Source organism: Magnolia sinica, chromosome 14, assembly GCF_029962835.1.
Source record: "Magnolia sinica isolate HGM2019 chromosome 14, MsV1, whole genome shotgun sequence".
NCBI lineage: Eukaryota > Viridiplantae > Streptophyta > Magnoliopsida > Magnoliales > Magnoliaceae > Magnolia > Magnolia sinica.
This window is the reverse complement of record NC_080586.1, coordinates 8,820,265-8,828,387: the sequence shown is the minus strand read 5'-3', so window position 1 is coordinate 8,828,387 and position 8,123 is coordinate 8,820,265. Positions and strand designations below refer to the sequence as shown.

The 8,123-nt window shown below is 35.5% G+C and overlaps 1 long non-coding RNA gene across 2 annotated transcripts; it reads right to left on the bottom strand.

Moving 5' to 3' along the window:
• On the bottom strand, nucleotides 1–1,395 carry LOC131225272 (uncharacterized). Of its 2 annotated transcripts, XR_009161282.1 has the most exons (5): nucleotides 1,378–1,395; nucleotides 961–1,004; nucleotides 629–790; nucleotides 342–539; nucleotides 1–254 (listed from the first exon to the last, which is right to left on the bottom strand). It is a non-coding gene; the product is annotated as an uncharacterized LOC131225272 (long non-coding RNA). The 2 variants fall into 2 exon arrangements; XR_009161281.1 differs by lacking the exon at nucleotides 1,378–1,395 and having other exon boundaries at nucleotides 961–1,090.
• Between the last annotated feature and the right edge of the window lie 6,728 nt (nucleotides 1,396–8,123).

Here is an 8,123-nt window from a genome sequence, read left to right as displayed (position 1 = left end):
AATATTAAACAAAATTTATATTACTAGACAATAAAAAAAAATATAATATTTATTACAATACACATATTCAATTTGATGAGTTGGCTAAAAAATATTAATGTTAATTGATAACTAATACAACATATTTCCTTCACTTGAGGATTATCTGGGGGGCTTATGCCATACAAATATCCTGCAATTTGAGTCCGAAGTTCTGCTATGCAAATAAACTTCTTCAAAATGTTCTTGGGCATGATGTATGTGTAGCCTGTCTCCTTTAATCAAGAATTACTCACATTTCAGTTTGCAAAACCTTGAAAGTTAAAAAGTGCATATAATGGAAAATAGCTATAATTATTTACCTTAATGTCCTCGGTGTTCACATAAATATGATTGACTCTAAGATATAGATTCGTCGCTAAGATTGCTCTCACACGCCAATTAGTTTTAGAACCAAATGATGCTTGCTCATAGGGGCTTGTTGTGGTGTCAATGAGTTCATCGCCGTGTACAATTGTTGTCCTTGTTGTGACTGCTATAAGTTGGCTTGCTTCTTTCGCCTGCACATGAAGATTTGCTAAAGATTATTAGCCAAGTGAAACCGGCAAAGAAGCTTCTCAGCTTGATAGACTTTTATTAAACACATCACCTGCTTCTCAATCTCCGTAATCTATTGCCTCTGTTGTGAAGGTGGAGTTATCTCAGCCTCCAGTATTATATCACGAATTTCAGACTGTGTCAGTGCCGAGGTGTTTACATTATTCTTCTTGGCATAATTTGAGAGTATAAGATCTCTTAGAGCAACCTCAACCTGCATTGAAGGAGATATTAGCAACTCTCATAACAATGACATGTAATGCCAACCTCGACACTGGACATTACAATAAATGCCATAGATGGAACTTTCATGTCATAAGTTGCTTTGAGAAAGTAAGATACTAGGAAATCTTTTGAATCTTCTCATGATGCTGAAATGCTTACCTCCATAGTCCTTGTTCTCAGCAAAAATAGGATGCCAAGAAGACCTGTAGAGAGAAGGATAAAATCAAGAAAATATTTTTTAAGGTACAATCAGCAAAAATATTTACCAGACAACAATTTCATTATAAATCTAAAACCACTTGATACCATCCTTCTAACTTATTTGAGGTCTCCTCATCAATCTCACATCCAAAACCAAAATATTTATCATAAGAAACATTATGGATCTTCTTCATTGCTTCTTCCTTACTGATAAATCATACATTACGAAAATAGTAAAACAAAAAGCCCCTAATTATCAAAATAATTAAAACAATGCCATTCTAAACAATAGAGGCTGAAACAAACAATATGCAAAGAAGAAGAGATTAGAAAAGAGATGATGATTGGTCTATCCAATTTTCAAATGTGACCCACTTGATGAGTGAACGGGCCTGATTTGTTGTCCTGGGCATGTCAATAGTGCGTCCCACTTGTTGAATGACCTGGATCTTGAAAGTGTACCACATTAGCACATTTATGGGGAATGTCCTCTTCTGTCTGATTTTTAGGTCTCTGAATCATATTGATCTCTTACATGAACAGAAGAAACCGCAAGAAACTAAAGAAATCACATTGCTTAGATGGGTGTACACATCAATTCCCAAATAGGAATTAGGAACAGAGTAGAAAGAGGAAAACAAGATCAGAAAACTTGAAGTCTCAAGTGTCCGAGATGTCCGACATTTGAGACTGAAAGTTGAAATTCAGACTCCCAAGCCTTGAGGTGGACTCTAATTCTACAACTGACATCAATTGCCATGGCCTTCACTTAATTAGATCCTGTTTGTCATGGCCTTTGATCGCAGAATGCAATTCTTATAATGTCATTAAAAGCGGATACCCCTCGAATCAGGAGCCTCGGCGGCTTTCCTATTCAGGGCATTCAGGATACTTTCTTCAACCTAAATGTATATCGTAGTCATGTTTTGGGAGAAGTGAGTGGTTTTGCCAATTCTCTTGCGAGAGTAGTAATTAGTGGGTCACTTGCTCACCATCTGTCCTAATTCTCTTGTAATTCTTCTTCACAAAAAACTCATTGTTTGTTATTTTTTTTTAAAAAAAATTATTTTTTAAAATAGGTGAATTCTGCTGAATGGTAGCTGGTGTGGGTTTTCTGGCATCTTAGACTCTCAAATTCTTTCATTGATGCTACTACCTTTATTTCATTCAGCCTTCAGTTTAAAAAGATAATCATGTCCCTTCTCTAAAAATAAATCGCAATAAATTCCTGTCTTATATAGCTCTTCCCTTCTTTTTTGAAAGGTCTATATAGCTCTATGTTTGTCTTTGGAATTTGATAATTGTTTTTTGCAGGTTCCGGAGGCAAAGCCAAGCACAAGTTCTTTATCCGTCTCCAGTCATAGAGGGAAGGACTATCCTGGACTTTTGTGGTGAAGGATGAAAATGCAAAATCATCCGAGGTTTCTAAAATGCCGGCAGGATTAGAAGCTCTTGAGTATGGAGTTATAGAACATTCAATGGCTGGGCTTTTGGAAGGTCTTCAGGAAGAAAATGAAAAATTATTTGAGGCTACTCAATTGCCTGGAGAGTTAGTAGCTTTAGTGCAGAGGGGTACAGAACATTCAATGGTTGAACTTCTAGATGGCCTTCAGGAGAAGAATGGTTCATCAAGGATGACTCCTAGCATGGTTCGCAATCTTCACTTTCTTTTTTCCTTTGACTGATTGAAATTTCTTGTGTTCAGTTCCCAGATCCTCACTTGACTTTGTAGTTGCTACAACATGGTAATACGCAGGAAAGACGGTTCCAACATTATGAGAAGAGAGCCTTATCTTCCTTGGGTGATAGAACTCTGGAAAACGAAGATCCCCTTGAGAACATGGACCGTAGGATGTCAAGTAAGGATGAGGTACCCTACCTCATGCTATAATTTACTAGGTTTTAATGGAGAAACTTACAGTTTGCCTTCACCACCTTTTTTAGATGGAAGTGATTCATCCACCATCAACTGGCATACATGTATGTCAATACAGACTGTCCAAATAGTGGGCTTCCAAGACCATCCATATTTCCTGACAATTTGGATGGTTCACATTGCTGGACTTGTATACATTGTCTACGGTGGATAAATCACCTTCATTCAGATGTAATGGCTCGTTGGTTATTCATAATTTTTAACATATGGACAACAACTTTCAGTTCTGCTCTCTATTGAGTACCAAAAATGATAGAATAACAAATAGAGAATTGTAGCAATACCCACTAAAAGGATGTTAATCAGTTGACAGTGCTTTTTTAAGTCTTGGGTAAATCAATGTGAAGCTTTAAGGATTCTGTTTACTTGCACAAATTGCAGTTTTCTATTTTACTGTTGATTTTTGGATTGAGACTAACTCTTTACAAGTAAATAACAGTGCTAACCATCAAGCTATATATAATAACGGTGCTAACTATCAAATATGGATGTCTCACACAATGCATGAATGCGACATATACAGCGGCAAATACAAATAGCAAGCTGTGGGAGACCAATTGAGTGTTTTTCTACATTATGGATCCAACACTCAAACGATTTGCATTTTGATATCCTTCTAAAAACTTAACATATAATTGTGTAGATCTCAACATATTTACTTACACATATTTCATATTTATATGCATTTGAACATATCTAGTTATATCTTCCTATCTAGTTACACATACTTTGCTCAGGGCTCAAGTTGTGCAGTTCTAGATACTATCTGAGCTCGATTCTTACGATAGTTGTCAAGCCCAATAAGACGATCATAACCCTATAGTTTCGCGGTCATCGGACTTTTGACTACGGTCCAAGTTCGATACGGAGTTTCAATGCGCTCCCGAGAGCAACAGGCTTTTGGGATTTTTCCTATGTTTTTAAGTATCATTAGGTTAACGGTATTGGTGGTTCTAGGTCTTGCCATTTGTATAAATAGTGGTTCGAGCTAAATTCACCGATTATTTAGTTTAGTACTTAACTAAATTTTGCCTAAATTTTATAGAATACGGTCCTTAGAGATTTCTGCCTGAAGTGGTACTTGGGTCTTCGTATGGATTTTTCTGAGACGTTACACATACAGTGTGGAGAGTTGGTTAATAACAAGTATTATAAATTACAATTATTTGGTCATTCACTCACTGGTTAGATTTCACTTAGTATTCCAATCTTCCATACAAATTGGCAAAAGATGGAAGAAAAAAAATTATGCTTAGTTCTTTTATAAGGACAAAGAAATGTATATTGTCGATCTTACTCATTTTCGTCAGTTGCCAAGAGAATCGATCGAAAATTATATTGCTCGATTTAATAAAGTAAAATGCCAATGCAAGATAGTCACGACCAAAGTATAATTTGTCCAGTTAGTTCAAGATGGAATTGAATTCAAGATTCGAAGGATATTTATTCAAACGAAATTCACATATCTTTATAATTTGACCAGGAAGGTTTCTCGGTATGAGGCCCTGATTCAGGAGTCAATGCGACAAAAGAATTCATTAGTAGGGACATTATTATAACCCTAATTATGATGTTGCAGTGCATGAAGTAATGGTTAATAGCTATTCGCATGCTCGACTTTAGTTAAAGCAGAAGCAACGACATCCTCTAATAAAAAAGTTTAAAGAATGTACACCTTTGATATTTCTTGTGCTAAAGAAATCTTTAATATCATGTTATTTGATAAATTTATCAAAATTCGTATTAATCATAAAATTTTGATAATCAAAGAATTGAAGAAAATTAATTACTTTACATGGTATGGAACTTAGTCGCATTTTCGCTAATAAATGTATTATTTTCAGGAATGTTATCCAAGACAATATCGACGAAGGGTTACTGAAGTTTCTTGAAAATGAGAAAAAAACAATGCTGATCGATACTGATTTCTTTTTGTTTAATATTAAAATCAATATGGCCACCGTTAATCTTCAAAAGTTGGTTCAGTTACGATAAAAGATTGATATCGAAACTCATATGGATCAAACCGAGGAGCTAAAGGATGGCAAGAGTAGTACAAAGCCTAAACCTACGGTCGATTAGACCGGAGCACGGCCAATGGTAAGAATGTCAAATTATCAGCACCTATGTGATAAATGTGCGAGGCCGACTCGATCAAACGGGAGATTTTTTTATCGAAACATCAGACGAGACAATCGGTCAATCGAAACTATCAAGAAGGAAATACCTTTGACCCACAAAGGCTAAACACATCAGCGATTACTCTAGGCCCGTTCAAGGGCAAAAGATGATTAAACCTCAGCCTGTCTGACAAGGAGTGTGAAAAAGGCTCAGTCACCCAAAATTTCTTACAATACCAAAAGGGATGACTCGTACTCAGAAATAACATTGGCAAAGGCAGTAAGCAGCAAAGAGAAGATAGTTAGCCAATGTATGGGATAAATCTCATATGTACCCACCAACCCGATCAAGCCTGGCAATACTAAAGGTTAAAAAAAATAGAACAGATATCATTCAATATAATCGAGCTTTATGTGGGGTTTGACTCAGTTGATAACCAAAATGATAAAGGAGGAATAGATATGAAGGGATCAACCAAATACTTAAGCGATGAAGAGTTCTCAGATGATCTTCTGATTGAAGAATTGCTTGTTAAAGAGGGAACTATAGGACTAGGTTCTTCTTAATCGAATGAAGGAATTGACATGACGATGTAAATAAACCGAATTCAGAGACACCTAGGGGGCAATGTCCGAATTTGGTCATATCGTTTGGCTCGTTTCCGCTAATCACATTGGATTGTAATATAATGTTAACATTACCATTAAATTTTTAAGATAAACCATCTCAACCAAGCATGATGGAAGGATATGTGAAAGAGTCATGCCTTCCGATAATCATACAACATCGATCCTTTAATTTCAAGGATAAAGACAAAAGGTGTCGACCGTGCGGTCAAACCAGGGTCCCCTTCTGAAAAGTATTGAAAGGTTAACTCTGACAATGACCCAACGTTTGAAACCATTATATATTTCTATTCACCTAGAAGAGTATTCAACCACTCGGGTTTTGGTCGATAATGGAGCTGTTGTTAGCATTCTCCCAACCAGAATGATGGCTAAATTAGGAAAGATTTAAAATGACCTAATCTCTAACGATGTCATAATGAGTAATTTTCCTAGAAGAGTAACTCAAACGCAGTGCGTTTTACCGATCAAAATAATGGTGAGGACTAATAATGTGTTGGTGGCTTCGTTGTGGTTGACACTTTGTCAAAGTATAGTACTTTGCTTGGACGAGATTGGATTCATTTGTTCTCATGTATTCTATCACCACTATATCAGTTTGTGATCTTTTGAAATTAAGATAGAGAAAAATTAATTTTGTCTAACAATAAACCGTTCTTAGCCATGTCTAATGCATCCTATGCTTATTTTTATGAAAATAAGATTAGACGAATACGGTTTAAATGATGAGATAAGAATGGTAAACTGGCTTCAATTGATGCTAGACTTAATCCTGATAATGTCATACAGGATATTTCTACCATACTTCGATTGAGCGAAAAGTTAATGAAGACAAAAATTCCCTTATGTGCGACTACAAGTTGTATGATTGAAGAAATCCCATGATGGGCCAACTATTGATCAAGGACGAATTCATGGCCAGAGTATGATAACTCGAGGGGAGTTTGCGAGATTTTGATAATGGATGTTTTGTTGATATGGATAAGATAATAGTACTGACTAATCAGATAGATGAAGATGGTATTGAAATGAATGGTTTGAAACCAACCCTAAAGAAATTGAAAATTTCTTAAACTTTAAAGAGTTTGCTGATTACTTTACTTGGGACTATCATGAGTTACATAGATTAGACCAAAATTTGGTTGAAGACATACGATCTATAAAAGAAGGTTATCGGTCACATAAACAACCACTTGGTGGATGACGGCTGAAGTGACGCAAAAGATAAAAGAAAAAATTGAGCGGCTTTTGAAATCATGTTTCATTAAACCCATCAAATATGTCGAATGAATTTTGAACATAGTGTTTGTTATTAAAAAGAATGGTAAGCTTAGAGTTTGTATTGTTTTTGGATTTTAAATCGATCCACACCAAAGGATGAGTACCCTATGCGTATGGCTGATGAACTGATCGATTGAGCCATGAATGGTATCTTTTATGGACGACCATTCTGGATATAATCAAATAAATATTGTAGTAGAAGATATTCAAAAGATGAAATTTAGATGTCTTGATCCTTTAGGTATTCTTTACTGGGTTGTAATGTCATTCGAGCTTAAAATTACAGGAATTACTTATCAAAGAGCTATAAATATAAATTTTTATGATATGATCGACCAATTCATGGAAGTTGAAATTACTCCAAAAGTTAGCCCCACTGCACTAAGATTTAAATTATGAATTTTAAGTTAGATTGATATCATTAATTTCATTAGATTTGCTGATATAATTATCTGGTCCATTGGATGCGTAATTACGCACCGTTCGAGACCTGAACACATGTAGTTTCATAATTTAAGGCATAATTTTGTGATCTAATCCAGAAAATATGTCCAACATGATTAAAATCATATCTCAAACATATTTACAACATGGATAAATAATTCATAATTATCTAACAATTTATTAATATAGAAATCACATTAAAAATCAACTATACACAACTTTAACGCGAAAATAAGATTAATATATTTAAATTCAACTTAAATTGGTGTACACTTAAATGACCTCACATTAGCTTTAGATGTAAACCGTAGGTAAATCTTGATGTAAGAAAGCTTCTACATGAACCACGATGTCGCTCGAGTAAGAGGGAGACACCACACATGGGAAGAAGGAATAGAATAAATGAATGTGTAGGCTTGGATCTCTCCCTCTCTCTCTCTCTCTCTCTCTCTCCCCCCAATCTCTTTCTCTACCATGGACGCGGGAAGGTGGTTTTTTTTAGTGGGGAATGGACGCACCACCATTTTGTAAAGGGATGGGCATGGGAGGGGGTGTGTCACATCCCGCTTGAATTGGGTCTCTCCAATTTGTCTTTTCTAGCAATATTTCTTTAAATCTAATTAGTCCACGGTGATGGGGTCATCGAATAAGGTTAGGGTACATAATTTTTTTAGTGATCCGAAATTTATATTAGTTTATCTTGAAAATTCTCC